Raw genomic sequence first — 27,983 nt, 5'->3', positions numbered from 1 at the left:
CTGAGAGACACCAAAACAGATCCTTTTTTTTTTGAGTAGAAGAGTGGATATAAAACCCTTTCTGTGACTTGCCAAATGCACACAAATAAATTTGGGACACCGATTTCTATTTGAGACCGTGGTAGCAGGTTGTACTTTTCCTTTGACTGTCATTATTAACTCTTCACAAATGCTACATTACGTCTTCCATTGCTAATGTCTAGATGACCCCGTTAGATTTGTGGTACTGCCATTTGAGTTATTGGAAGGTTGCCTCTTCGCTAGCAGCTGCAGCTTTACAGGAGGATCCTCCTCAGCATATTTCATGCCTCTGGCCAGCTACACAAAGCAAATTCTGTCTTTTGGTATTTGGGCCTCTGAGTACACTGGACATGTCTATACAGCTGGCACCAGACTCTTGCACTTCTGCAGAAGCTGGCTAGATGTGAAGCAGGCCTCAACTGGAAGCTACGTGATCATCCTAGGGTGGTGCAGCACCTGAGCACTGATACATGTATTAGTGAGGGGACATCCATGCTAATGCAGCTGCTTCCAGGCCACCACTGTTTTGTATGCCGCCAGCCCCGGGTGTAAGCAGAATCTGGTTGCACTTGCCTGTGTAGATATCTTGGCTGTGTCCAACAGATTGTGTAGAACTGCCAGTTCTGGTCACCTAAAAATAAATTATCAAATTGCAGCAAAAAGAAATAGTTGTACCGTTACAGAATTCGAGAAGAGTGGAAAAAGAATGCTGCTGGAAAGGGAAAAGCTTTTTCTTTTACACCAAACTATTTCCATCAAAATGCCAGAGCATACAAAACTGGGAATTGGCAGGAGCCTCCTCCACACAGCAGTTCTCTGTTGGACACTTAGGGGAAAGTGGCTTTGGAGCTGGATGAGTGTGGAGGCTGGAAATCCTATTGTGTGTGCTTATGATTTTGAACAGAACAACTTTGTTCTGAACTGCAAAATATGGTGGTTGGTATGTGGCAAATGTTAAGGTTTGTAACAAATACGCATAACCAATTATGGAGTATGCTATGAGGCAGTGGATCCAGAGAGAACAGCTTTGGTGTCTGTTACACTGCATTCCTAGAACTTCGCTTGGTGATTGAGCGATTTTAAAGAAAGTGAAAGATAAATACTTCCACACCCATTGGAAAAGCAGATATTTTCCTTTTAGCAGAGAACATCTGTTGGAGTTAAACTTATATATTAAATACTTTTTTCTGAGAAATCAGAGCTACTGCAGTTTTTACAAACAGTAAAGACTGAAAAGACAAGAGTCCTTATGAATTAAAGGTCCCCTTCTATATAGAAAATAAAGGCTTTCTTTGTGTCAACAGAGATTTTACCATAACCTCCATGACTCACATAGATTTAAAAAAAAAAAACAAAAACAAACAAAACAAAAACAAACAACAAAAACAAAACCCCCAAAAACCTCTACAGCCTCATCCCCAAGAAGAACTCTAGAGCTGAGAACTCTAGAGCTGTTGTCTTTCCTCATTTTAAATAGATGTAGTTTGTGTTAGTATTCTGGAAATTTAGCTATATCAAAAGCCCTGCTTTACACACTAGACAATGTGAAGAGCTCAATATTTGTGTAAGTGACATTAGGTAGCATTAGTCTTTGTCTCCTAAAAAGGCTAGTCCAGATAATAGTATAAGAGCCACCTTCTTTAGCTCAAAAGTTGACTCATGCTTTTAGTTACTGATTCAGCTGAACAAGTTCTGCTTACAGCACATGAACAGCCCCATATAATCGCACAAACTGCTCACATGATTCAGAGAACAATTATCTTTTTGGTTAGTATGATGGTGCTTTTTTTCCCTCCATAAAGAAGGTCAAGAGTCACAGAAGACAGTTTATCTTTTAAAAATAGGTTTGATGCTCTACTGATAGAAGCAATATTTTGGCGCTGGTTTATGGCAGGAAGAGCCTCCAAACATGGATTAGGAGAAGTAGTATCTACTATTACATCAGCCAGCGCTCTTACAAGAGACAAATTTTGGGACTCAAAAGTGAATTTGATGAGAATTTAAAAAAAAAAAAAATCCAAGCTAATCAGTCCTGAAGGCTTTTTTACTTTTTCTAGCTCTTGTAGTTAGATAAATAGGTATAGTTATATGTCAAAAAATGTGGAGGAACAGAAAACACTATCAATATGCCTTGTTTGAGGACCACCACAGCTTTGATAATTGCAACGTTGGCTACAGCTAGGTGTTTTACACTAGCCTGACTTAATTCAGTGGAGTATGGATTTGCCCAAAGTAGGTATTGATTTAAAAAAAAAAAAAACCAACAAGCGTCCAAATTGTTTAGTGCTGCTACAACTTAATACCTAGTTTAATCTATGAATTTCCAGTTCATCTATGCATAATTTTCACCCTGTCATGGATTAGTTAAAGCTTCCAAAAGAGCCTAAGAGAAATGTAGAATGTTGATTTACAGTGCTACTAATGCAATGTTAGAAATGAGCTGTTATGCCTTGAAAGAGCAGTGGAAGTAGTTATATGCAAGATGTGATTGATTTATGTGAATGGAGATACAAGTGATGTGGTTGAAGTGAGCTGTTGGAAAATGTCATTACATTCCTCAGGAACTAAATTCCCTCCATCGCCCCCAAATGGAAGGAAATCTCAATAATGCTTTAAAATCTGAGTTTCTTTTTAAAAAGCACTTTTCATTCAAAAAATCTTTTGTTGGGAAAACTTTGTGATATGTTTCTTCCCGAAACACTTTTTCTTCTAAATATTATTGTGAAAGGCTGGAAAGTTTGTGGCTCAGTTTCATTATTTCGTATGGTCTTCATTTTCTCTTACTAAAAGCAAATTACATTTTATATGTGTGTGTGCGTGTGTATGTGTATTTATAGTGAGAGAGAGAAAGGAGGGCAACCTTCAACCTGGAAAAGGTGACAGAAGACTAAGACATATTTTCCCATCACTAATTTAGCCATTCCAACTTAGTTATATATGGTCAACTAGTAAATTTCTCTTTCCAAACTGGCCTTTGCTCATGAAACACAACATGTTTACTTTGGCTGCAGGAGCTTTAAGCAGACGTGGTATGAGAGGCGGACAGTGCCAAGGTAGTTGAAAGGTCTATTAAAACATTTTAAAGTGGGCAAGGAGGAACAGTGCTACTTATTTATTTGAATTCCAAGTATTAAAATATGGAACTGCTTCCTGTGGTAGTAGAGAAAGCATGTTTTTTCCTAGTTGAGAATGTAAGATAGCATTGGCAGATAGCTGTTGATTATTTGTAGACTTACAAGAAATCATTATATTCTAAGTAGAACTATTTGAACTTACCCTCTTCTATAGACCTATTTTGTTTACTTAGCAGTTTGTGAAAGAAGAAGAGTAGAATTCATATTAACACCGAGGATGGAGAAAATATGTAAATTACTAACAATGGTTTGAGTTTAGCCTGGGAGGATACTGTTTTTTCTGAAGCTGGAATGCAGTTATTTTTCTTTTTTGTGTGCCTGAGGACTGAAGTCCACAAATTATGGCAGGTCAACTGGTCTGCGAATAGCTTTTAATTTGTAATGCTTAATGCATAAATTGGGGTTTTTTTTCCATTGCATTTTGAGTTTCAGCTTAGATTTTAAAAAATGATGTGATGAAATACAGAAATACATGATTTCTACGAAACACCTTATAAAAAGGAACAAGGCATATGTCTGTGTCTAAAACTGAGTAACACAGTTTGCCCCTTCTATTTCTCTTTCCTTTGCACATCTTTGTTGCTGTTACACACCTTCCACCTTTTGTTAGTCTTTTTTTCTTTTCGATTTCCTAATTTTGTTCAAATTGTAATTTTTTATTGTCAGCAACATATTTTATTATGGCCTTTTTTAAAAAACTACATTTACTTTTCTTATTTCCTATATATAATAGTATTTCTATATGGTATTACATAATTACATGTGGAATTATTGCATTGTCTGTTCGTGTATACTTAAGGATAAAATGGAAACAAGCCATATCTCTTGTAATCCATTTTGCTACATAGACCTAAATGAAAATAGCACCTTCTTGGAATTGTTTGTTGAGCACTTTTATGTCATCGTTATGAATATGAGAAGCCTGCTACTATCTTCCGTTGGTTTTAATTGTCAAAGGTTTATCTGTAATGGACAAGAGACATTATATTTTGATGAAAGCAGAAGGATTAACCCTTTTCCAGAACGGGAAGAGCAATGTGGTTGTGAGAGATAATAACAAATATGAAATTTTGCTTTAAGCTGGTTCATCATAACAATAAAACTTCTCTGCATGACTTTTTGAACAACCTTATGTCCAATTCCTTATTTCAGTAGGACAGAGGAACTGCACAAAAGTATGTAGTCGAAAAGAATTTTTTGCTTATCGCAGCACACCCCAGCCATCCTATCAAAGCAGCTTCAGCACCCTCCAGTAGCATTCGTATATTCATATTCAACATCCAAATTATTCCTTATATTCCTTTGCATGATTCTTTATTGTTATAGTAAGAGAAATGAACAGAGAAGACCTGTTCATACACAGGTCACCACAAGTGACAAACACGTCAGGGTTTATCTTCCTGCCTCCAGACTAGAAATTTCTCTTAAAGGAAAAAGTGTTTGTAAAGAACAAAAAGAATACATACTAGAGTGCTAAAAGTATTCTTAGGTTTCTATTTAAAACTAAAGGTGTCTCTGAGTAATTCCCACAGATTTAGCATTATGGTTACCTTTAATAACTCAGCCTACAATTTCATATGTGTTTTACTACAAGAGTTTAAGTGTTCAGTGTAGCACAGAAAATGTCACCTGCATGGGACAGGAAAGGCTGTATTTAGAAAATTTACCCCTTGACTATTGGAGTACCAGATTCTTGCCCTTTTATTTCCCAGTAGTGCCTATTTTTCTGAGTAGTACTAGTTGGATTTAGATGTAAGGATGGCAAAAGGGGGCTCGCAGCTTACATTGTAGTAGTGTAATTAGTTTCACACAAAAAAAAATCTTTAATAAGAAAAAAACAAACCAAAGGAAGTAATATCTTCAGCATTCATGGCATTTGCAAGTTACTTTCCATATTTTAAAAGTATTCCAGCTCTTTTTCTTTGTAATGTAATGCTGCTTTCTAATTTAATAACTTTCAAGATAATCTTTGGCCTAACAAATGATTGGAATAAACCTAAGAAAACTGTAACACTAAGAGACATTTTTGCAAAAGTTAACCTTAACATCTAAAATGCCAAGAGGAGAAGAACTTTATTCCAAATTTGACATCTATCTCTTATTTTTAAGCAATGACTTTAAATAATTTCATGTGTTACACAACATCTTTATCAAGTGCATGTTTTTATACCTCTGAAATTTTATCCCCTACATTTCTGCAAGATATGTGCTTCTTTCTTACTCAGTAACTTCCCCCCCCCAAAGTGTCATAACCATTGGAATGGTTTATGTGTGTTTCCAGGGGTAGGTACTTGGAGGTTTACATTTTATGAGTAATATGTCCTAATGTCCTACTGTGGTCTGTTAATTCAAAGTAATTTGGAGGCAGGATAAGCCACCAGCATGTGGATAGAGTCCAAAGCACAATGCTAACTGTCATCCCTCTATTTCTGTGCTATAACTCTGGGACACACCGTGTAATGAATTCCCTTGCATCAAAACAGCAATGTGTGAATATGTGCTTAGTAGCCTGTGGTAAATGTGAAATTATGAGAGTAATTAATTATAGTCTTCATCTTTATGGGCTAAGCCAAACTTTCACAGCTGAGCCCATCTAGTGGGCTGCTGCCACCAAAAGGTCAGCTTGGCCTCAAGTTGTGCCAGGGGAGATTTAGATTAGATGTTAGGAAAAATTTCTTCACGGAGAGAGTGGTTGGGCATTGGAACAGACTGCCCAGGGAAGCGGTGCAATCACAGTCCCTGAAAGTGTTCAAACAATGTGTGGATGTGGTGCTTAGGGACATGGTTTAGAGATGGACCTGGCAGTTAGGTTAACAGGTTGGACTCAGTGATCTCCGAGGTCCTTTCCAACCTTTACGATTCTATGATTCTCTGCCCTAGCGCAGAGAATCTCTTCTCCCCCTCCTGTGCTCTCCTCGTTCCTTTACACCATGTGTGGCATTTGTCAGGTTCTGGGACCTGCTTTAGCTGAGAGAGCTAAAACTAATCAACCTTATTTGCTGGCTTAGTTTTCGCCTGTTTTAGAAAATTAAAGAGCATTACAGAGATGTTTCATCAACATTGGATTGAAGGAGTGAGCAGAGAATGAACACGTCCATACCTCACTTCACGTGTTTCATAGCCCATATTTTTAATTCAGGTCTTTCTGCTCTGGCCATGAGCACAATAGATAGTTACTACAGTTTAGCTGAGTGGTGTGGTTTTTTTTTTTTTTTTTAAACCTGCATCTTGTGGTGAAACAGAGCCATTTGTTCCCTTATACTGTTAAAAGTAAACTGAAGTCCTGAAAATGAGCTATGTTGCAATTTATCTTTTATAACTTTAAAAGGTTGATTATATCAATCCACTCTAGATATTTGAAATCCTTTTGGATTACTTAGTAGTTTGGGGCATCTTGAGTTAAAATGTGACGTTCTGCAGGAAATCAAACCAGTGCGGGTTCAGATCTATGATGGCCAGTAATTTCAAACTGAGTCATACTGGAAGACAAGACTGGAGGGAAGTGTATATTGGAGGAAGGGGTCCAGTGCTTGGCCGTTCCAGCTTCTCTTTTCCCCTGTACATCCCTGACTACATACAGCCACCACAGCAGCATCTGAACAAATTGGACAGCCGGTCCTCCAGTGCAGACATGCAGGAGTCTGGGATGCAGCCATCCTCCTGCCCGTGCCCACAGGTTGGTCAGAGCAAGGTTCAGGCAGCTGCAGGTGGACCGCGCTGGTGGGCTCCTCTGGATGTGGCAGTGCAGCAGCCGAGCGCCGAGGCTGGACTCCTCTTGTGTGTGGCTCGTGCCACGGCAGCGGGGTAGGACCAGCTGTGACCTTATCCTGCACTAGAGACTGCAGAAGTTGCAAACTTCGTAAATACTAAGGAGAGCTGTTTCTTAGTTAAATCACTTTTCTAAACCTATAGCGAGAACCTATTAAGTAGGGTGTGAATGAAACCAGAAAACTTCTGTTAGTACAAAAGCAACTGTACAGACTTTTATATAAAAACTTGGATGCAAAAGAAGACATGTACTATTTCACATCATTCTGTGAACTCTAGGTTATGTGTTGAAACAGTTCTGAAAGGCACAGGCAAAAGATTAGAATATAATAGGCGTTTGGTTTGGTAAATAACAAATATAGTTGTACCTCTTGCTACTATTTGATATATTCTGCATGTTTTTTAAGATCTATGTCTTATATAATTCAAATATAAAAGCAGACTCCCTGAAGTTAAATTAATTATTCTGAATCCCTCAACTTTTCAGTATTTTAATTATTTTTTAGTTCCTGTCTTTAAACTCATGACATTTGCTTTACTGCAAAATGGTTACCATTTTCCATGCCTGTCCTTAACAAAGATGGACTGTGCTGTTCCAAAGGAAATGGACTGAGATCACCTTACGGAAATGTTTGTCATATAATAGACATCATAAGAGAAGAGAGTAAAAATGGAGCATAAAAGTGACAGAAAGAAAATTGTCAGCTATTGGCAACAGCTGAGAGGAGTAGAAGGAAGCATGTGGCAACAGGAAAGTGTGCAAGAGGAAAAGGAGAGAGCAATGCAAAAGGAGGTGGAGTGGAAAGCTGGAATTGAGTTCCCATTGTTCAAAAAGCATAGCACGGCAGCTTTGCATATCCCAGCAACTGGGAAGGTCAACATCTGTGTATTCACTGAAACACAGACAGCATTTTTAAGTCTGTATTTAAAAATGAATGTTGGCTGTAGATGATCCTACAAAGAAACTGTCAGAATGCAATGACATATTTTGTCAAGCAAATGTCCCTGCAGCCCAGTGTGCTGACTTAAAGTAGTCCTAAGCAGATGCTTGGGGAAGAGGAGGAACAGGGTAAGCACCCTAAAAGATGAAAAGGTCAAAAGGCTGTTCAATTTGGGTTTTATTTCATGTTTCTTGGGATTTCAGTCACAGTCTTTGAATACTTGCAGATGACAATACTTCTGTACCTAGTACCCCTGTCATGCAGTCTCCTTTTTATTTCCTGATAAAAATTTAGTTTCTTGGTATGTCTTGCTTTTGTTAGGAAAAAAAAAAAGATAATTTTTAGATAATAAATATTCTCTTCTCTGAACATTTTTCAGTTCTTAGATTTTGAAAATGGGGACACTTTTACTTTTTCTACCAGAAAAAAAGAAGCTAACCAGCTTAACTTCAGCAAAGTATTGTGTCTTTTCCTTCGCAGCTTTTTGAGAGGAACCCGATACTTGGGTAACAGTAGTGCTAATGTGCTAATAAGGATTTAATAGTCTTATTTCAGTTACATAGATTATACTTAGGCAATCTTGACCCAATGGGTTGTTGTTTTCCTCTGTTTCATAAAATAGGGTATGATTTTTGTGTACTCCTCATTTTGAGAACAGAGTAAGCTATCGATCACTGTATTCATCCAGACCCCGATGTAAGAGCACTTGCCAGTTGCTGTGTATTATATTTGCACATACACTGCCATCTGCAGAGTGGCCTAACAGAGGATTATGATGTTCCTTAATGCCAGTCATCTGGGTGGCTGTCCTAAAAATAACCAGATAATGCTACTCAAGGTAATGCCTCAAGCACATTGACTGCAACCACTGCCTACTGTGCTTCCTTATAAACACCAAGCTATCATCTAAAACACAGATGAGTCACGTTATGCTCATTTTGGTTCTGTCTGCTTTAGAGTTGATCACGGCATGCAGATAAATACTGAGCTAAAAGACAGCCTTAGTATGATTTAGCCAAATTCTTGTTCCTCTGTTTCATGTTCAGAAGTTATTTTCAATAGATTTCTTTTTTATCCAAATTGTGTGCTATTTGTCTTTTCCTATGTTTCAGAAAAAATATTTGGTGAGCATATCTTGTAATCATTTTTAGGGTTGAGTTGTCTCCCAGACACCACTACCACAGTCTGCATGACTGATTTTTCCATGAAGGACCTTAAGTGTGATTTCATATTTATTCTTGACCGAACTCTGTTCACTGATTTCTTTCTTCAGTGTAAAGAGAAAGTTGATAGCATCACCGTTGCTGGGCCATTGTGTGTGTGTGGTACCCATGGTCATCCTGTCCAGAGACAGGAGTCACCTGTGACAGTGCTTCCTCTCTCTGGTGGGAGAGTGGAGGACCATATCGTGGCTGATGTGGGCCAGCCATGCCACCCAGACTGCAGGGGAGCAGATAATACTGGAAGGTGTAAATATAAGGTACCCCTGCAGTATTTGCAAGTTGAATTATTTTTGCTTTCTGTAAAAATTTTCCAGGCTATGATCGGTTTTTCAGTAATGTCACTTCTCACACCCCTACAGTCAAGGCACACAAAAAGTACTCTGGTGAAAGGAATGACTAGAAGGACGTTTTGTCATTCAAGAGGAATAGTATTTATAAAAGGTTGGTAAATGACCTTTCCCTGAACTGTGTAGTGAAGGAACATGACAGTGGGCTTTTTCAAATGAAAGTGAAATGTTTGAGAAGAGTAATTAAACTGTTGCAAGCTGTGAGGAGGGTAAGGGAGCGAGTGCTTTCAGAGTATTAAAAGTTGAAGAAAAACCACTGATAAGTCAGTGAGGAAAGCAATCATAGAATCGTTGAGGTTATCTGAATTGGTTTAGTAAGCAACTTTCTCATCCCCCAAATAATTAACAGCCAATTCCATCCTTAATAAAATTTAAATTTGGCAAAGTAAGACAAAGTTATCAAACCTTTAATAAACTTGGGGCAGAATTATGAAATACATGTATGCTTTGAACTTGACCCAGAAAATGACTTAATGCAAAAATAAATAGCTCTAATGCTGTTTCTTGGAAAGTATTAAAAATGAAAATTCAGCACTTGGAACTTCTGATGTGATTGGTAATAAATAATACACCATTCTGTCAGGAATTGCACATGGGGCATTGATAAGTGATTTATAACTGAAAGATCAGGCTGAATGCACTGGAAAATGGTCATAATGAGGAAAAGACTGGGGAACTGCAGTCTCCCATATGCTTGCAGAAAGTCACTGAGCTTGAAGAGAAGCTGAAAAGCAATTCGGACACTGGAGGAGCCATGAATAAGATTTTTTGCTGTCAGAGTTACTCAGACTTCTTATATTCTGTTTAAGCTCAGGTTGTCCCTGGTGCAAGATTTGCTTACCAGGTTAGACAATCCAGAGCAGAGTATTTACCTGAGCTGTAACAGTAGTTTCATTGCTTTCCATGAAGCAGCTATGTTAGTTTGATCTTGCTAATTCCTTTATGCTATAAGATATCTGCAAATATATTGGCAGCCTTTTGAAATGTCATTGATTTGGTCATCTTAGGCTATGCCTGTATTAGTAAACTGAGCTGTGCCAGAGCCCGGGCCCAGGCCCCAGCAGGCAAATTGTTAAATTTTCCTTGTCCTCCCTGTGGCCCAGAACAGCTGCCATGCTCCCAGACAATCCTCAGGCACACTTCAGGAGTTAGGGACTTGGCCAGCCTAGCAAAGGATCCCACCAGGCATTTGGATTTTTTTTTTTAATCTTTTACTTGTGTATGACCAGGCTGTGCCAGTTGTGCTCAGGGCCAGAGAGCAGCAGGCAATGGGCCTCTTCGGCTTCCTGGCCTGAGAGGTAGAGAGGGAACTACCAAAACACACCAAAATGTTTTACAACCTGTAAAAAATATGTTGACACCAAATAGGTGAATGAATACTTTAATGAAAAATGTTGTCATGTAAAAAAAGATGTCCAAAGCCAAACAATATTTGATGGAATGATATTAATTCGGTGATTCCTAAACGCAGCACCATATAAAGTAAATTTTATCATGTCAATCCATTCCATAAATATATTAGAACACATTATTCATTATATCCTCAGATAATAGCTTGAAGTAAGTTGAGGTAATAGTTCGAAGTTGCAGCGCACAGCAAATAAGTCAAGTCCTGGCAAAATAGAAAGATAAATTAAAATCTTAACTTTAACTGATGTGTGCACTCACACACTTTGGAGATCCTTTAGGCTACCAATGGAAGATATGCTGAATCTTTAAAAATTGCATTCAGTAACTGACTATTATGGGAAAATAAAGCTCAATCAGCAACAGCTGTGTTTAGGAGAAACAGTATTGTCTGGTACATTTCTCTCTCACTCCATCTTATGTTATTAAGGATATTCTCCTTTGATTTATACCACAAAGTAATTTAGGCCATGATTACTAAAATGCATACTTTTGTTTCTCCAAGCTGCTTTTTTACCAACCACAAAGTCTTAAGTCTTTAATTTTAGGAAGGCTGCATGCTTTATCATAGAGGAATTTCTGGCACATCCATTTTAAAATGAAGGAAGAGCGCTCTGCTCTTTGTAACAGGCTGCTTAGGTCTTCTGCACAAACAAAAATTATGATGTTACATTTAAAAATATGTTTGGCTGCTTTACATGCAAAAATGTGTTAAAAATTAAGTGCTTTTAAATTCTTAATGCTATTGAAAGACAATACCAATTTAGGCATAAAGGAAGGACATTTTCTTTGGGGTGCTCTCCAGCTTTCTCTGATTTTAATACTGCTCCCGTTGGTAAGGTGTGTGAGGATGAGCATGGGGGTAGGTCTCACGGTCAGTGTGCAGATCTTTGCAGATGATGACTACCTGCAGCAGACCTCCCGGATCCTCCACCTCACACTTGAGGAATCCCTAAGAACAAGCTGGGATGCAGGATGACCCGATTGAACAGACCTACTTAAAGAGGTGGTGGGCCATTACAGAGCTTGTGTTGTCAATATAACTGCAAATGCCTGGAATGAAAGACTATTAATTAGCTTTTCTAAAGCACAAAATTTAATATTCAGTCTTGAGCCCTGAATCAGCCCAACTAAGATTAGGGACGTGCCTAACTTTAGAAGTGCTGATTACTTTCTGAAAGTGTCTTCAGTGGTTTTAGTTTGTTATACAGAAGTGGAAACACAAAAAGTATTGAGCACACTGAGTGTATTGAGCAATATTGAGTAATTCCCGTGTCAGGAGCTAGACTGGGGAAAGGTGGGTTTTGATATGAGCAGATTTCAGGTGCAGTGTGGAGTTGGAAGGAGTGGATCAGGAAAAGAATAATTTTGGGAGGGTATTTGGATGACACAAGCGTCAGTGGGAGAGAATTTGACAGTAAAACCTCAGGGAAGGTGCAGACTTGACATTAGGAAACACTTCTTTACCAAGAAGGTAGTCAAACACTGGAGTGGGCTTCCTAGAGAGGTGGTTGATGCCCCATGTCTGTCAGTGTTTAAGAGGCATTTGGACAATGCCCTTAATAACATGCTTTAACCTTTGGTCAGCTCTGAAGCAGTTGGACTAGATGATTGTTGTAATTCCAAATGGATTAGAAAGGAATTGGAAGTAGAGGGGGAAAAGCAGGAGGTTTTTGGGGAGCATTGTGGGAAAAGGAGATGGAGTTTGGTTGGAAATGGCAGTGGGTGGCATGGCCAGAGTTTAGGAGAGTGGAACTTCGGGAGGCGAAGCATTGGGATTCTGGGATAGGGAAGATTAGATTTGGGAGGAACTGGGACAAAAGAAGTAAAGCCAGGGGCTTTAGGGGAGAGGAGTTGAGGGGAGGAAGATCAGAGAGATGGGAGGTTCTATGGCAAAATGGACCCTGAGTCAAGATCAGCTGCAGCTGCCAGAGGCCATTACCCTCTCCCAGATATATGCATGGTTTTCAAGTATCTTTGCCCTGACTTTTTGCCTTTGTAAAGCCCTACGTTTCAAATTTCAGGGACCTATTTTCTTAAAACAAATGCCAAACAGCTTGAAGATTCTGATTTTCCTTAAATTCCAAAGTTAACAAACAAACCCAGCATTTGTATTCTGTCGTTGATTCTCTGCTTCCCTACTCCTCCTATATAGAAAGGCTGTGGAGCATAATTGAGAGCTGTAGCTGTGACAGCTTTTATGCTTTCCTTTTACAGACTCATTTTGGGGCACGTTGATTTATGTGTGACTTGGTGTGTAAGTTCCCACACCAGGCTAAGATACATCTGAGAACGTCTTACAACAAAAACTCTATTAGAACTGGGTCAAATCCGTTTAGGTAAATACACTAGAGATATAACGCTGTAAAAAAGGTAATAATTTAAAATAAGGTAATACTAAAAATCTAAGTCTGCAAGACGATTAGGTGTGAAGTACTCTTGTTAATACTGAGCAAACTAAGGAGTTCTTTTGAGTTACCACCATGCATTATTTAATTTCAGGTAGGAAAGAATTGTGTGGGCAGAGATAAGCCCATACTTGCACTTTACAATATGAGCTGTAAGATAAGGCACAGAGGAAGTTGTGTTCGTGGCTTCCTACACCAAATTTGGGCCCTCCTGTATTAATGTATAACACAGTTACTCTCTGATAAGATGATTTTTCACTTTATTGAGATGAGTACTTTCAAAGTGCTGCAGCTTAGTCTAACTGTGTCCATAGAGTGGAGCTGCAACAGTTGGCATGGTGAGGGTCATCTGGAATCTGCATTGAAAGTTAGTTTTTGTCCCTTCAAAAGCTGGTGTTCAAAACTTAAACTTTTAAGTGAAATAAGGCCAACACCACACTGGTTGCTGAGGAGCCTAAAGTTCAAAGTAGGATTATGGGGTAAAATTTATTCATTAAATGTTACTGGGTAGACTGTGAAAAATACCTGAAGCATTTCCCCCGCCTTTGGCCTAAAAATAGCCAAATGAGTTTAGAGGACATCTTGGGAGGCAGCGAAAAAAAACCCAAAAAACCTAAGAAACTTGTATGCCAGGTATCCATTCAAATCTTGTTTAAAGTAAAAAAAAAGTAGAAACAGTTTTCAATACAGCCTCAGTTTTATAGCTGTGATAAGCTGTTTCTGAAAAAAAGATGGTCATTTTTGTAACCCTATTTTTACACTTTTCCAATGTATTTAAATGATAAGAGCAGACATCAAAACAGATGAAAGAAAATGAAGTATTTGTTTTCAATCTAATTTTTCAGCATTTCTGTGCAACTCACACTTCTTTGTTAAGCTCAAGCAGTTTTGCCTACCGCTATTTTAAGTGTTACAAGGCTGCTCTGGAATATTTTAAACAAAATACTTTTGAACACACAGGAGATATTCATTGTTAGTCATTTGTTAAATGATCAGGCTAGTAAAAATCTAACATATGATTAATCTGGGAGACAAGTAGCATTTCTTTCAGTTGGCTTAACAAGTAGGACAAAACCCCCATTCAAAATGCATCCCGTTGGAAATGTGAGTGGATTACAGCAGAAACAGTTTTTTGATTGTGTACATTGCATGAAGGAATATTAAAAAGCATTTGAAGGCACAGCTAAATCATTCTGCGATTCAAGCACTGAATTTAACATGAGTGGAATACTTAGTGCTATTTTAACATTTTGTATCGTTTCCCGAGACTTGAGTGGAATGTCTTTTTCCGACTTGCAATAGTGTTTATTACTCAATTGTTCAATGCTTGCTAGTAATAATCATAAAATATAAGCAAAAATCAGCATATTTTAGAAGCATCTTGTTTTATATAGTAAACATATTTTTCTTTTTAGAAAACACTATATTGGATTTTTTCTTTAAAAACACTATGGTTGGGGGAGAGTTGTAATTGCTATGTATTTTAATCATCCATCTAGTTCCTTTTCAATGTCCAGCTACAGGAATTCGTGTTTGTCCTACCTTTTAGTTGAATGAAAGCTGTCCCTCAATAGAGGGAGTGTCTGCTTGCCAGCTGTCACCGAAAGTCCCTGCTTTCTTAACTCAGAGGTGCTCCTCTTGCAGCAGGCATGATTCACAGGAGTGCTCAGCAGGCATTTCAGAAGAGTTAGAAGGAGGCAGCCCTCTCATTCAAAAACCCTTTTTTGGTGGCTTTTGGACTTTTTAACTTATTGAAAAGCTGAGCTGAATCATATGCTGGCTACTGACTGACGGGTCTGCCTTCTGATTCAGTTCCAGGAGAGAATAATTTTTTGTTTCCCAGCAGAAAATGGCTCAGTATGAGAGGTGGAAGGGGACTAGGGATTCTCACTCATTTAACCCCTATGTTCTTACTTATCTCTGTTAAAGAGGAGTATGAAATTTATTTGACATGTCTCTCTAATGGGATGGGCTTTTTTGGAGAGTAGAAGACAAATTCCTTTATGTTCTGTAACCAATAAAAATTGGTTCTTAGGAGAAAAAGTTAGAGCATTTTCTGATGTTTGTTGCTGTATTCATATTCTTGTAGCAAAAGTCAGATTTCAGAAAGGGGAGACAAGCTTCCTAGAAGATCTTACCAATGCCTTCATGTCTGTTATGTATTTTTCTACTTCTGTGATTCTATGTGTCAGATACAATATCTGTGAATTTTTTCCATATTAAGGAATCATAGGTAGGTCCAAAGTATTCGTGTTTCCTGGAATCCAAGAGAATAATCTCAAATCAAGATATTTTCTTCCTTTCCGTTACCACTTCTGAATCTATTAATTCAGGCGTTGGATTTGGATGATTTGAAAAGTCCATCTCTTAAACACTGGTTTCATGCCTACGATAGTCCCATACCAGACTTTCACAGATTACTATGCTGTGCTTTATTGAGTCCATATTTTGTCTCTTGTTTTCTTGTTTTTATCTTGTTGATATAAGTTATGTCTTATGCTGATACATATATTCAGCATAAACAGTGCTTTGTTATCAAAGGAAGAAAACTTTGCTTTTGGAGTATATTCAATCATGCCATAGTCCTTGGGAGAAAGAAAAAAAGAATAGAAAATTAAGTATAAATCTTGAAAATGACAGTACAGGGTGTGAATTCATCATATCCCTTGGTTGAGGCAGATTTGTCTTTTTTACAATCACTGTTTCATTTTGACATTTCTCTGATGTGAGACTTGTAACTACATCTTAAGAGTGCTTCTTAAACACCATTAGAGTTACATTATTGTGCCATTTCCAAATGCAATATCAGAAAAGTTATATTCTTCTACTAATTTATATAGACAAGTAATTGTCTTGTTCCCTGCACCTTTGTTTCAGAGATATTTCAAACCATTTTTCAAGATTTAGTGCAAAATACTTTAGAATTTATCAAAATCATAATTGGCTCCATGGCCTTGAATTTTATCTGCAACGATATGGGAAATACCTTTTACATCTGATTCTTTTCTGCATGTAGCCAAAATCTTGTGAGACTACTTTGTCTTCAGCTTTTAATCCTGCTACATGAAATGTATTCTTTGAGACCTCCTTATCTGCCAGGTTTATTTCTGTTTAATATGAGTCTGTCCACTCTAAGGATGAGCAAGTTTCTGAGATAATATTAACTTCCTTCAAATTGCAAGTCAGTTACCGCTCTAAACCTGAAATGAAAATCATTTGTCTGAAAATCTTCGTTTAGTGCCATAGAGAAGACTAAGTGGGAATGCCAGTGTTAAGCCATTGCTGCTCTGGAGGCAGCAATCCCATTCATTACTATGGCATTTTTGACAACGACTTCAGGAGAGACAAGATTTTCACTGAACTGCAGAACTTCTCTATATTTAGAGGCACAAGGCTGTCACAAGGCACATCTCTTTCCAGGTGATCATTCATTTTTTGCTGTACCTTTTGTCATCCTTCAGGGACTGAGGGCTTGACATGCCGAACGGCAGAACAGAAGGGCGTAGTACAAGTGAGTGGGATTTCTGTTTATAAATAAGTTTAGAAGAAAGAAAAAATATGTCAAGGAAAGGGGCACACACAATTAGTGCCTATACGTGCCACAGAATCTCTGGGGATTCTTGTAGGATGCAGATAACAAAATACCAGTATCTCATAGGAGTCCAATGAATGTTCATAAATGTTTGTAAAACTCTCAGATGCCTTCATGGGTGGTAATGCTGACAGTCATAAGAAAGCCAATATTAATAGATCTGTGTGCAAAGTATATGGAAGCCTGTAAAAACCATATAGAATTAGGGTAGTGAGCCTGACATGTTAAGAGGAAAAAGTGAAACTGCGTGGTTATAAAGTACAAGGAATACAACATTATTTTTCTGGAACTTCAGTCTCAGCTCTTTGCTTCAGATAATGGATACATGACTTGATTTTTATGAGATGGGTACATTCTGATCTTATAATGAAAGTGACATTTCCTGTTCTGTATTTATTGGGCTGGCCCTTTAACATGTATCTGAACTTCCCTGATGCATCCTTGTAAATTCACAGTTCAGGACTGCAGTATCTATAGTCCAGAGTGGTAGGTGCTGCAGGAGTGTTGAGAAGGACAGGAATTGGCAGCAGGTCAGCTATTGATCTCCATAAAATAGTTTCTGTATATGTGGGCCTGCATTCAGTCTTTGTCAGTTCTGAATTTTTGAGTTGAATGCACTTTTACTTGGCCTTTCACCCATCACTGCTGAGTAGTTAACATGGCTGGGGTGAGGACAGGATAAACCATCATTCCTTTGCAGTAGATCATTGCTTCCTCCCCTTTCCCTTCATATTTTCCTAGTCCCACTTTCCGATGTCTGTTTCTTAAAAATTTCCACCCTAGTTCTCTTCAAGATTTGTCATTTCTTGGGAGACCCTCTTGTTGCTCTCCAGAATACCAAGGTAGCTGAGAACTGAGAAGCTCATTGCTCTCAGCTGTGGCTGCTTCTCCACTGGGGGAAGGAATTGCAGGCGAGGTCCTCTTTGTGCTAAGGAGACTTGGAACAGGGTGCGTTGAGTTTCTAGGCAGGAATAACGAATTATGTAATCCTGCTGGCATGGCAGCACTACGTGAGAATAGAAAATGCATAGGAAAGATGGAATCTGTGGAGAATTTTACTGCCTAAATCCATAATGCAAATTTCAGAAGTGTGTGTTTTAGATCGTTGCTGAAATGTAAAAACAGAGCACTTTAACACCAGGAGACAGCCTGTGCCATTACATAAATTTCAAGGACCTATATTATAAAAAGTAAGAGTTTCTTACTAATATGATTTTTAGGTTGTTGTTGTTGTTGTTATTCTGTGCGAGTAAAACAACTTTTGCTTGTTCTTTGCATTCATGGCAGTGGCCAAATCATTTTCCTGAAACTCTCTACAAATAAAATTTTTTCAAAAGGTAAAGAAATTGATCGTGATACAGCCGTCTGGTGTGGAAAATCCTGACTGACTGGTAGAAGTTTAGCCGTCGCTTAATTTAGGAGTGGAAATGCCAACCCACCCTAGCTGTAGGTACGGTACTTTATAGATTAATTCTTTTCATGCCTTTTTCACAGCAAAGGAAATCCTTGAAGGACAAATATTTTTAATCCTGTTCGCAGATCTTGTTCTGAATGTAAACAAGACGTGGGTCCTTGTCTTAAATTACTTGTCATTGCAATACCTGTAATACTAGAAAAGATTCCCAAAATCAAATCATTGATACAAGCTGACTTCATTGCAGTAAATCTTGCACACAGTAAAGTGTATTTTCGCAATCACAGCTATATAACTTTTTAATAGGCTTTTATTTATCTTAAATGAAATCATCTTGTTGTGAACACTGTAGTTGCATATTTCTTTTCTCGGTTCATAATCTACTTGACATTTAACCACACATTTTCTTTGCTGTTTTGATTTAAATATATCATTAGACCTTTTGATCAATGTGAAATCAGTGCCATAAAATGAACACACACGGACTGACTGTTAAATTCTAATTGAACATTGCTTCTTTACTCTGAGTACCTAGTTACTAACCCTATTATAATGAATTTAATGGTTGTTAGTTTTGTTTCCATTAGAGCTGTAGAGAGGTGGGACTCTGCTGCTCACTGTAGAATTCTGAGTATTGTCTGAGTCATGTTGGTCTGCTTTGGAAAATGAATTTTGCATTCAAAGTGATTTTTTTTTTATTTGTTGACACAATGGTACATACTTTTGCACATCTTCAAACTTGATTTCTGTAATTCATTCTTTTAAACAGGAATCATAATACAAATTTCAACACATAAATTATATATCAGTATAAAATACTTGACTTTTGAGATGTTTTGTTACTAGACACATTGCTTATTATTCTTAGTGGCATTAAATCACACACGACAGTATCACAGTTTTCAATAACGTGAATATATTTAGGGTTGAGGGTTTTTTTTTCCCCAACTGAGCATGAGTCCGTAGGATCCAATTCTGCTGTAGTGGAACAAACAAACAAATAATCATAATCCATTGCATTTTAGTTGCTAAAGAGGAAGAACCTGAGCTCAGAAATTGACATGTTGTAGAGCTGTAGCTTTCTTTAGCCATCAAGTGTGTAATTCTGATGGAGACGGAGAGGTGATTGCTAAAGATCTTACTCTATTTAAACAGAATCTTTTTTGTTTCATGGTCCTCAGCTCTTACCTTGTTTTCTGTGAAGCTTTCCGCACTGTTCTGGAGGCAGAAAAAGAGCTGTTAAAACCAGATCATCATGGAAAACAAGCAGATAGTGGCCAAAAAACTGTGAGGCTGGGTGCCATCGATCTAAAAGACTTGTTTTAGTTTAAATAGATAAACATTGCATTTGTAAGAGGAATTTTTTTACCTTTTTCTGAATGAGGGTTTATATATTTTCTTTTTCCTGTCTCTTGATTAAAGCCTTCTCAATTTTCTTTTTTTTAATTTAAATACATCTGTTAATTATGATGATAAATGCATTTCATCCAAAACATGTTATTTTGGGAAATTTGAATATGTACAAATTCTCTTCCATCATTTAGTTTTCATCTTTCATTAGGGATCACTCTGCTTGCCTTAAGATGTGCCTAAGAAAGCTTTGAATACATTTCTGCTTGGAAAGGAGAAACTGGTAGTATTTCAGTTTTTACTTTTAATTTTTCCTACCCTGGAGTGCCAATAAATATTATGAAAAGTAAGAATAAAAAAATAGGAAGTAAAAACAGGAGCTGGCGAAGTTCCTCACAGTTTTGGCATCTCATAGTGTTTGACCTCTCTTTCATTTAGAAAGGAAGTGATCATTATAATTTGCTTTTAAAAATATTTAAATGCAGATTTCAAGATATGTTGTATAAATGGGATTTGTGATTTACTTTTTTAATACTGAAAATTAACAGATAGCTCAAGCAAAGGATGAAAGTGTTACACCATAATCTGTGACAAACTGAATGTTTTAGGAGACCAGTCCTGAACTAAGATCAGAGGATTATACTTTCTAATTTGAATTCACCTATCAGGTAGTCACTGAAAACAAGTCTCATCTGATAACAATAACTTTTCATTATTCCATGAGTCTTATTTCAAGTTATTGGAAGTCTTGACCTTATAATAGGTACAGCCTGATAGATAGAAGCATTTTCTTTTTGTTACTATCAATGTGTCTGAATGGGAGAGTTTCCATTTTTCAGTGGTTGTACTGCTGATGGCACAGATCTAATGCCAGAAGACACTGCTGTTTCTGTTGCTGTGTCGTGAAAGTCATAAGGTCATGACCAATAGTCATGCACATGAAATTGCATAACTCTATAGGAATACGTGGGGGTTTATCCTAGAATCATAGAATGCTTTGGGATGGAAGGGACCTTTAAAGTCCATCTAGTCCATCCCGCCTGCAATTGGCAGGGACATCTACAGCTAGATCAGGTTGCTCAGAGCCCCATCCAGCCTGGCCTTGAATGTTTCCAAGGATGGGGCATCTACCACCTCTCTGGGCAACCTGTTCCAGTCTTTCACTACCCTCATTGTAAATAATTTCTTCCTTATATCTAGTTTAAATCTACCCTCTTTTAGTTTAAAACATGTCCTTCTTGTACTGAGGGCTCCAGAGCTGGACGCAGGACTCCAGGTGGGGTCTCACCAGAGCAGAGCTGGCCACGCTTCTTTTGATGCAGCCCAGGATACGGTTGGCTTTCTGGGCTGCAAGAGCACATTGCCAGCTCATGTCCAGCTTTTCGTCTATCAGTACCCCCAAGCCTCTATCGATACCGGGGATCACCCCGACCCAGGTGCAGGACCCTGCACTTGTGCTTGTTGAACCTCATGAGGTTCACACAGGCCCACCTCTCCAGCCTGTCCAGATCCCTCTGGATGGCATCCCGTCCCTCAGGTGTGTTGACTGTACCACTCAGCTTGGCGTCATCTGCAAACTTCTGAGGGTGCACTCGATCCTGCTGTCTGTGTCGTTTATGAAGATATTGAACAGCACTGGCGCCAGTACGGACCCCTGAGGGACACCACTCATCACTGTTCTCCATCTGGACATTGAGCCATTGACCACTACCCTCTGGATGCAACCATCCAGCCAATTCCTTATCCGTCTTATCACGATGGTCCATCAGTCCTGATGACTTCATAACTTGCTGTAGGCTAGGACAGGCTACCTGTAATTAAGCATTAATGCGCATAATAACCTTGTTCACAATAGAAAGGGAAAATATCTTCCAAAAATTTTGTTCATGCGACAGCTTAACTTTGAAGTATAAGGATATAATTTTAACACATACGTACAATGAAGTTCAGAATTAGTTTCAAAATAGTATCTGTTCTTGCTTTTATTCCCAGAAATTGCTGCAACTGAATGTTGCACACATCATACATCTTGCTTTATTTGGGGATTGATTTTCAACCTCAAATTTGGAATTTCCTGCTTTTGGTTTATATTGGATCCTTTATGTTGCCTAGTCTTAGGTATTTTTCAAGTTGTAGGTTTTTTTAAAAACAAATTAGAAAAAGATTTGTCAGTTTCTGATTTTTATGAGTTTTAAAAGCTCATGGAGTTTTAATAAATGTTGATGTTACAAAACTTAAGAATTGTCTAATGTCTTATAAATCTAGAAAAATGCTGTTTCTTGCAAACACTAAATCTAAATATATGCCTAAATCATCATCATTTTGAGGTCCAAATCATGTTATATTACTGTGCTTGAAACTTATCTAAATAATGCAAGTGCCAAGGTTTGGGTTCTAGATGAGTTTTGATCTAGGTTGGGGGGGAGGGTTTGTGTGTTTGGTTGGTTTCAGTTTTTGTATGGTGCAAAATCTTGAACTTTCCCAAGGCTAATACATATTTAGAGTTTATGATGTGAAAGTTAGCAACATTGCCTTGAGTCTTTAAAACAGTAAGATAAGGGCATATTTTTAATGTTAACTGCAGTTTAATGGTTTCATTTCATTAGAGCTACATTTGTGAAATTTTATGAATAAATTTCCATCTATGCACCACGTATTGCCATAAGAATTCTTCCTGCAACCAAAGGAATGGAAAGCCTTTCTGTAATTTATAAATCCACTTTTTAAACATTAATTGCTTTCTCAGTTGATGATTAATGTAGTTTTGATGCCGATTATTCCTTTGCTTATAGGTTCTCCCTCATATCTCATCTTACAGGCCCATATTTAATTTAAACTATTCATGAGTTTTCTATAATGTCTGTCATTTAGAGTGTCTAAGTGATTCCCAAGGAAACTAGAATGAAGCAAAACAAGACATTCATAGTCATGTCTTCTGCAGATACCTGAATTCTTTATTCTTCTCCTTTCTCTGTTACATTGCTCTTGCTCAAGAACTCATTTTTTTCTTTAGTGTTTTTTTTTTCTTTTGTTTCAAGTAGATGACATCAAGTTGGGTGGAAGTATCAATCTGCTGGAGGGTAGGAAGGCCCTACAGAGGGACCTGGACAGGCTGGATTGTTGGGCTGGGGCCAACTGTATGAGATTCAACAAGGCTCAGTGGCGGGTCCTGCACCAGGGTCACAACAACCCCATGCAACGCTACAGGCTTGGGGAGGAGTGGGTGGAGAGCTGCCTGGCTGAAAAGGACGTGGGGGTGCTGCTTGACAGCCAGCTGAACGTGAGCCAGCAGTGTGCTCAGGTGGCCAAGAAGGCCAATGGCATCCTGGCTTGTATCAGGAATAGTGCGGCCAGCAGGACCAGGGAGGTGATAGTGCCCCTGTACTCGGCACTGGTGAGGCCGCACCTCGAGTACTGTGTTCAGTTTTGGGCCCCTCACCACAAGAAGGACATTGAGGTGCTGGAGCGTGTCCAAAGACGGGCAACAAAGCTTGTGAAGGGCCTAGAGCACAAGTCTTAAGAGGAGTGGCTGAGGGAGCTGGGGTTGTTTAGCCTGGAGGAGACTGAGGGGAGACCTTCTTGCTCTCTACAACTACCTGAAAGGAGGTTGTAGAGAGGTGGGGATTGGTCTCTTCTCCCAAGTAACAAGTGATAGGATGAGAGGAAATGGCCTCAAGCTGCACCAGGGGAAGTTTAGGTTGGGTATTAGGAAAAACTTCTTCACCGAGAGGGTGGTCAAGCATTGGAACAGGCTGCCCAGGGAAGTGGTAGAGTCCCCATCCCTGGAGGTATTTAAAAGACAGGTAGACGTGGTGCTTGAGGACATGGTTTAGTGGTGGACTTGGCAGTGTTAGGTTAACGGTTGGACTCGAAGATCTTAGGGGTCTTTTCCAACGTTAACGATTCTATGATTCTATGATAAGTTTGCTTCATTAATTAGACTTTGTATCATGCCTATTTACACCATCATATGATAGATTAGCCAGACTACCACTAGAAGTTCTTTCACAAATGAATGTTCTTGAGGTATATGGATTTGTCTTTCACCCATGCCATCAGCTGCATTTATTTTAACTTGGTGTGGTACTCTTAGGTAGTATTCACTGATGGCCTATTTCTTCATCGTAGTTTACTTTCTTTATACCATTCAGAAAGGCAACAGAAGGCATGTTGAACCCATATGGGGCACAGATGCCACATAATATGAATTATGTCACGTGGGTTTCATGAGTATCTGTCGTATTCCACTGAGCAAAAGTAGGGACACTGGTGTTGATCCTGTGGAATATCAGTCTTGATTAGCAACCTCAAATACTATTAACATATAAACTGTGTATTCTTTTCTGTGTACATCTGTGTGACTTTCTCTGTGTTACCTCTGCTAATACTTACCCATGGATGATTCATATGCTATCAGTTACGAATGCCCTGTTCCAAGTCCGAACGTGCCAAGACAAGCCTTGCACTACAGCAGAAGCCAAGTAGCTTGAGCTATATCTTCAGCCTGGCTCATATCCTTTTTGTACAGGCTGGATCCTCTAAGCAACTTCCAAACACCTCAGATTATTTACTGCAGAGTCCCACTTCCTTGCTTTCCTTTCCTCAGCTTTCTCTTCACCTAAACAGAACATAAATTTGGTGCCATTGTACCAAATCTTACTAGATTTTCACACTTGATCCATATGGTAGTTCTTCTGTTGAACAAAGTAACTCACTATTATCATTTTATTCATTCAATTTCAATTACTTTATTGGTATAAATAAAACATGAGCCAAAAATCTGCTTTTAATCCCAAAAGACTGATCATTTTTCTGTTACCAAACTTGTTATTGGAATAAGATCTGATGTCCACAATCTTAACTCAACTTTAGGTAATTATTTCAAGTAGATGGTACTTCCTTCAAATACTTAAATATCTTTCAGTAGACTAACTTCAATAGAGATTTGATCTTTCTTAGAAATTACATTATGTATAATTTCAAGAATATGTGTCTTCTGGATCTCCTTCTAGAAATCAAAGAAGAAATATATATATATATATATATATATACATAAAATCATTAAAATAATTATATCTTTGTCCTATGTTTTATTTAGTAAGTAATTTCAGACTAACTTTTATGGTTAGTCTGAAAAAATAATATTTACTACTGCTTACTTTTTTTTTTTCTTAAGAACAAAAATTAGTTCTTGAGCTGTTCTGCAGTAACCTTATCCCAAAGTTAACATTTATTTCTAACATCTCGGAAAGCCATGAAACAAATGCCATATTGATTTGCTAAACTTTTGAATCATGATACATATATTCTTGGGTTTGTATACTCTTTGTTTCACTGGGGAAAGAGCCTTTATTTTTACACAACAGTTAAAACGACATCTTAATAAGAGATGCTTTAATGTTCTGTTCTGTGGGAAAGAGAAGCGGGTGTTTCTTCAACAGTGGAAAAACTTGTGGTCTCTCAAGAGCTCTGGCTGCAATTTTGTCCTCAACTTCACTTTGCTATACTTAACTGACACTTCTTTCATCTGTATGCTTGAAGACTACAATCCCGTTCATCCATCAGATATGGTTCTCCCTTCTCTGTGTTCTTATTTCCTTCACATACAGCCATCTCTCTTCACACAAGCACCAAGCTATAAATGCATAAGAAACTCTACCTTGCAAAAATATTATTGATCCTTAGACACTCCTAGATCTTCTTAAAATGATTTAGCCTGATCCCAGGCTTTAGCCTGGCCTAAGCAGCTTTTTAAGGCTTTGTGCCATATAAAAATGCAAACTAATTCTGAAAAGATAAACAGAGCTGGGGGAGGACAGTGTTGTGTTTAGGAATGAAAGAATATACAACACATATCTGCAACACGTATCTACAATGAGCAAAATCAAAGAAATGCACTCTTAGCTTGGTGTGAGCATTACTTTTCAGCATTTTCAGTTGCAAAATGATAGAAATTACATGTAAGTTTGTTAAGAAGGGTGATACTGCAAAATGTTTCCGACTGTCTGCTTTGCTTAAAAAAAGCTTCCTTCTTCAAAAGTATAGTACTAACATGAGAAACTCTTCACCCTTTAAAAAATACCTGCCCGGACCTTGCCCTGCTGTTAATGAGCCAAAGTTTGTTTCATTATCACAGCTGCTGCTGCTGCTCTTGAAAAGAAAAAAAAAAGAAAAGAAAAAAGTAAAAACAATATATTTGAAGCTCATTAGGAAAAGCTTTGTAATGAATATTACTCTGAATGCCAGGTGACATACTACCAGTGATGAAATGGGGATGTAGTTAGAGCGCTGGAGCGGGAAGGCATGTCTGCCATCTGGCCTTCCTTCACATTATGCAATCAGTTATCTCTGGACCTTAGTCCCATGGGCATAAAATGGCTCCTACTGTACAAGTACATAGCACTTGGTTAATGAAAATATTGAGCTGGAACTTGTAAGTATGATAAGCCTTTAACAGAAGAACAGGCAAACGTACAAAAGCTGGAAGAGCAAGTTTGTCATCTCAGGAGAAGGATCTGCACATCTCTTGATCAGGCTGCTGAGCATCTTCTAACCATGGCAACAAGTACTTCCAGCCTGAGGGTCCCAGTGCCTGTCACCAGCCAGATTTCCATAGATCCCTTGGCATGTTTGGAAAATAAATGCATTAACATTCATAAGAAACCTAGAAATTTCAGTGAGACTCTTCGTAGAAATACACAGACAGATAAGCAGGAGGAAACAAAAGCACTTGGAGCTTGAAACTGAATTTGTCAATAGTAAAGAGATTTAAAGCTAAGGCTTCTTTCTTGTTGCCTTAATGAAGTTACCACATGATATTGAAGTATTGTAAAACTAATTAGAAAATATAGACAGATGGACAGAAAGAAGATGGTAATGGGATATATAGTTCAGTCAGTTCCTTATTTTTCTATATACTTCTATTAAAATACGGAAACTATATTTCATTCTGAATGTGTAAGAAATATGAAGACATCAACACTTGCGGTGATTTTCTGCTCTCCTAGAGAGTTTATAGCTTTGCTTCAAAAATTAACCATAAAACATTGTTCACTTAGCGTGTTACAACTAGGCTTCAACATACACCATTAGTTCTGGCATAGTTTCACATGGGCTCTATTTTAAAATAATTTATCTATGCAAGATATACTTATTCAATAGCTAATATATCTAGTTACAAATAGAGACCCAACAGTGAAGACTGACTGTCTATACAGGTTTGTATGCCTGTTTTGGATAAGGTTGCCCCTACCATAATACCCTTATGTCTTCAACATGAAAGAATGATGATGAAGCTTCATGTAAATGAACAGAGCAAGTTCACACTAAAATCAATCATTACCTCTTCAATTATTACCATGTTCACATGTTATATTTTTTAATTTCTATATAGCTGGCAAGATGATGTGTAACGTGGAAAGACAGTCAAGTTACTAAACAGTAAATTAACGTTTATTGATCTCTGAAAGTGCACTCTTCATGCATACTGATTTTTTTTTTTAAACTTCTGCCTGCTATTCTGCCCTGCTTTGCAGTGTTTACTCTTCTTTGTCATCATATGCAGATGTCACATTTCTATACAATTTTACCTTTAGGTCGCAATTTCACTATTATACTAGTCCTTATCTTGGCACCTTTTGAGACTGACAAAGCAATCCCAGATGACACTATGTGAGGTCTGTTTTCCTATCTTTAAATGTTTACCTTGACTTTCTAAGAAAACACATATGGAGTCCATGTGAACACAAAAGGGTAGCTTATGTGGGTGTCACAGGGTAAATTGGAGACCTTTGGGAAATTTCAAAGGAGTTTTACAGGTTCAAATGCAATTAAATTCCTGAAAAGCTTCATTAGAATTGGTAAGCAGATGAAAGAAAGAGATGTGGTTTACTACCTTTTATGTAAGCTCATTTGCTAACAAGCTGTAAGAAGTCCACGTGGGGGAGAGACCATATGAGCTTCACCTAAAATTCAGACTCAGCCTATGCAACAGAAACCCATAGGGTCATCAGATGCCCTCTTTCGGATTATGCAAGCAAAATTCCACCATATGTATGGAGCAGGGTGGGGATAACCACGTAAGGGATATGCAGCCACAATGGTCGGAGTATGGAGAAAGCTTTCTTGCATGAGAGCAATACTTCAGACTGTAGTTAGAGCTAATAGGCCATGTACCTACAGCTGCCGTATAACTCTGACCACATAGTATTAGTGCATCTCAGCACAGTGCAAGCAAGCTCCCTGATAAAGACAGAAATTAACAATTTATTTTTTTTATGACCAGATGGAAATAGTTTGTAGAACAGTACAGCTAAAATAATTAAAGATGTACCTATGCCTGTGAATAATGTAATTGATATTCCTGACTTTGTTGGACT

General features: G+C 38.0%; 2 protein-coding genes across 4 annotated transcripts in view; one reads left to right on the top strand and one right to left on the bottom strand.

Moving 5' to 3' along the window:
* Positions 1–14,802, bottom strand: part of COL10A1 (collagen type X alpha 1 chain) — a 41,389-nt gene extending 26,587 nt beyond the window's left edge. Inside the window, exon 1 of the mRNA XM_087773339.1 lies at positions 14,792–14,802. The gene's annotated coding sequence lies outside the window, so the exon portion shown is untranslated. The remainder of the gene's footprint in view (positions 1–14,791) is intronic.
* Positions 1–27,983, top strand: part of NT5DC1 (5'-nucleotidase domain containing 1) — a 155,477-nt gene that overhangs the window by 44,112 nt on the left and 83,382 nt on the right. The gene's annotated exons all lie outside the window — the stretch shown is intronic.

Source organism: Nipponia nippon, unplaced genomic scaffold, assembly GCF_047370975.1.
Source record: "Nipponia nippon isolate SJK-2023a ecotype South Korea unplaced genomic scaffold, ASM4737097v1 scaffold_4, whole genome shotgun sequence".
Lineage (NCBI taxonomy): Eukaryota > Metazoa > Chordata > Aves > Pelecaniformes > Threskiornithidae > Nipponia > Nipponia nippon.
The sequence above is the reverse complement of the archived record's forward strand: the minus strand, read 5'-3'. Positions and strand labels throughout refer to the sequence as shown.